Source organism: Kogia breviceps, chromosome 4, assembly GCF_026419965.1.
Source record: "Kogia breviceps isolate mKogBre1 chromosome 4, mKogBre1 haplotype 1, whole genome shotgun sequence".
Taxonomy (NCBI): domain Eukaryota; kingdom Metazoa; phylum Chordata; class Mammalia; order Artiodactyla; family Physeteridae; genus Kogia; species Kogia breviceps.
The window spans coordinates 148,221,721-148,226,034 of record NC_081313.1 but is presented as its reverse complement, the minus strand read 5'-3'; positions in this window follow the sequence as shown (position 1 = coordinate 148,226,034).

Here is a 4,314-nt window from a genome sequence, read left to right as displayed (position 1 = left end):
AAACCCCTGGCAAACACTCATGTATAATATTTTTCGTTGTGTATGGATTTGCCACTGCTGGACATTTCGTATAAATGGAACCATACAATATGTGGCCTTTCATGTCTGATTTCTTTCACTTGCATCCATGATGTAACATGTATCAGTAATCCATTCACTTTTATGGCTGAATTCCCTGATCCTGTTTTCTTCATACTGTTTGAATACAAACTTGAAAATATGTTGAGGCTGAAGCTCTGTTTTGATGGCTCATCTATGAGGCCAATTCATTTAAAGAAGGTGAAAATGGAGATATTGTTGTGAAATGATAATTGTTGAGAAGCCTCAGCTAATTTGATAATGAAAATTTGGGAAATGTTGCAAAAATTATTTGCTTTATATTAAAAACCTTTTAAACAAGGATTCAGGAGATTGTCTTTTTCTTGCAGGTAACTTAAATGAGGCAGAAGAAAATAACTGCCCTTTAAAACAGATTTTGAAAGGATTCTATTTATTCTTAATAGACGAATGAGAGTACAGGTAGTTCATATCCAATATGGACTCCCTGTCCAAACACTGTTTATCGTTCTAGCCACCACTATCGAATTATATTTCTTGAGAGTAAGGCAGCTGAATTCCTGCATACTACTTTTAAAAAGTCATCTATGAAATCCATTAATACAGTATCAACAAGAGATGTTCATGTTTTCAGTGCAGTTCAAATATCAGGTATAAAGAACCCCCCAGTAAGGAAAAGAATCCTATATCTCTTGCCAGAATGTGGTCAGCTCTGGGGTGCTTTGCTAGCTGAAAGACACTTTTATTGTGAACAGAATAGAGGTTGTTTAAGAGGGATGAGTGGCAAAATCCTTTAAGTACTTGTTTGTGTTAAAAACAGTGCTAGGCTATCTCATACTCTATAAAAGTGAAGGCTCACCATTTTACGTATGTGAAAAGTGAAGTTAAAAGCGTTTTAGTAACTTACTAAAAGGCACACAACCACTAAATTCAAGCAAGAATTCAATCCCAAATCTGTCACACTGAAGGTTGAACTAATATTGACATTAATAAAAATAGCTCTAAATTAAAAGTTCAGAGGTATTTTTAAATTTCGCACTCTTTCACTAACCCTCTTTGGAGATAAATCATTTCATTTATATGGGCCTTAGTTTTCACAACTATAATAGTTGGAAGCTTGACTAGATGATCTGTATGTAGTCTTCCGATTCTAAAATCTTCCACTAATTTGGATTCCTACAATAATTGCCCTTGCAATACATGCATGCTGCCACCAAGTAGCAGTAGAGAGTACTAGTTCCTTTTTTAACCCTAGTGGGGAGTGCATTTTGACCTCAGACTTATCTGTGAATAGTACAACAATAGAACTATAAAATAACAAAATAATATGGTAGTATTCCCTGTAAAGCAGAAGCTTTACACTGTGTCTATGAATCGTATCAGAATCACCTGTAGGTTTTTAAACATAGAGGAAATCCAGATCCCACTGAATGAGGATTTTCAGAGATGGGACTTGGGTTTCTGGAATTTGGGGCTCCCATCATTTGTATATTTTATTTTATTTTATTTTTTCCTATGTACAACATTTGTCACATCCTCTTTTTTTAAACTGATTTGTGTGTGTGTCACATCCTGTTGAATCTTTAGCTATTTCTGTTTGTTTTAAAAGTTTCAAATATTCCATAATCTTCACCTACTTTTCATAAGCCGTTGTCTGTTATGTTTATTCACTCTTGTGCTTCTCCTAGTTAAAACTTCTTTTTTTCTGGGGGCCCTGCCTCATGTCTTGCAGGGTCTTAGTTCCCTGACCGGGGATTGAACCCCAGGCCCCCAGCAGTGAAAGCGCCAAGTCCTAACCACTGGACCACCATGGAATTCCCAAGACTTCTTTTTTAAATGACTTTTTTCCCCACTCTAATTCATTCCTGGGATCAGTTTCATGTGGGAACATTAAACCAACCTTGCATTACTAGAAGAAAGCCACTTTGACTGTGATAGATTACTGTTTTACATACATACATGGATACTGTTTGTGCTTTTGTTTACAAATTTTGCATGCATGTTCAAAGGAGAAACTGGCCTATGATTCTCTTCTTGTAATATTTTTACTTTTGATCTGAAGCTTATGTTGGCCTTATAAAAATTTTGAGCAATATATTATTTTCTGTTTCCTGGAAGGGTTTTACCTAAGATTACTAATATTTCTTCCCTAAATATTTGGAAGAATTTACTTGGAAAGCCATTTATCCCTGGAAATCATTTTCTGAAAAGGTACTTAATTATACAAACAACTTTTGGAGTAGATATAGAAGTTTTTAGATATTTCTTTTCTTGGTTTAGTCTTGTTAGGTTGCCCGTTTTAAGAATTTGTAATTTTGGATGAATTTTCAAATTTATAAATATAAAAGTATAATTTTAACAGCTTTATTGGGATGTAATTTACATACCATAATTTAACCCTTTAATGTATACAATTCAGTGGTTCTTAGTGTAAGCACTAAAAGACGTGTGTAACCATCACAACAATCCAACTTTAGATTTCTGTCCCCCCACAAAGAAACCCATTACACATTAACAATGTGTTTTCATTCTCTCAACCCTCTCAGCTCTAGGCAACCACTAATCTCCTTTCTGTCTCTACAGATTTGCTCGTATGGGCATTTCATATAAATGGGACCATACAATATGTGATCTTTTGAGAATGGCTGCTTTTCTTTACATAATGCTTTCATGGTTCATCCATGTTGTAACATGGATCAATATTTCATTCCTTTTATAGCTGAATGCTATTCTATTGTACGGATATTCCACATTTTGTTTATTCATTTTTCAGATTGACATTTGAATTTTTTCCACCTTTTTTTTAGAAATATGCTTCTACGAACATTCACATACAAGCTTTTGTGCAGACATAAGTTTTTATTTCTCTTAGGTATATATTTAGTAATGGAACTGCTGGGTCATAGGGTAACTCTATGTTTAACACCGGTAGGAACTGTCGAGCTGTTTTGTAAAATGGCCGCACAGTAGGTCAAATGGCTCAGACTGTATTTTCTATCCAAAGGTATCCAAAGCTACTTTAGATGCAAAATGTTTCAAGTTGACCTTTGCTGCTGCCCAAATCGTAGCCACTGTGGGCAGTCTGCAAGATGGCATCTTAGGTTTCTGAGGAAGAAATTTGAATACACAAAGGGGGAAATAAGTGTACAATTGCATAATGTAGATTTCATATTTAATTTTAAGGGAAAAGCAATAATTACTTGGCTTTGGGTTTTAAATGGAAATAGCCACTCATTGGGAAATAATTACTCTAATTTCAATTTATTTTACTTGAAATCATTCTGTGATGAAAGCAGTTATGAAAAAAGGTCTCCAAAATGGAAGGAGTGCCAAGTCAGAGGTATATAACATGTTTTAATTCTCTCAGAAGAATTTCTCTTTAATGACTTGATTTTCTTTCTTCTTAAAAGAAAATTATTAAGGTACTTTCTGCCATCTTAAAACTAAGTTTTTATTCAAATGAAATGGCTTTTCTGTTTCTGAAAATGGTGTGTGATGCTTTAATGTAGGCTTCCCAGAAATGCAGATTGAAGACCTTTTATTAACTTAAAATATCTTTATTTTTTTTTTTTTTTTTTTTTTTTTTTTTTTTTTTTTTTTTTTTTGTGGTACGCGGGCCTCTCACTGTTGTGGCCTCTCCCATTGCGGGGCACAGGCTCCGGACGCACAGGCTCAGCAGCCATGGCTCACGGGCCCAGCCGCTCCGCGGCATGTGGGATCTTCCCGGACCGGGGCACGAACCCGTGTCCCCTGCATCGGCAGGCGGATTCTCAACCACTGCGCCACCAGGGAAGCCCAAAATATCTTTATTTTGAATGAAGATCAAACCCTCCTCAGTTACCTGTGACTAAAATGGGATATTTATCATTTCTCTCTCAGAAGCAGTGGATAACTTCTCCATCGGTGAAGGAACCATCCAAAGCTGCTAGACACAAAAAGAACCATAATTTTGGAAAGTGGTCGCAAAGGAAAAACTACTATTAGAATTGGTAACTCTTTCTTTTCCTTAATGCTACTAGAACTTATACCCCTTATATTTTCCATTGTGCTCAAATTAAAACAGCCTTAATGGTTATTCCTTAACGGTTAGCTGTCAGTATTGTTTGTGGTTCTTATGGAACGCACCTAGGAGGTTCCTGACACATAGTGTTTAATATGTACTATATATTAATTTTACTGTGATAAAGTTCTTGAAGTGACAAAATCCATATCCAGATATGAGGTCACCTTTTCTCCCTTTCACGTGGGGTGCAGGCC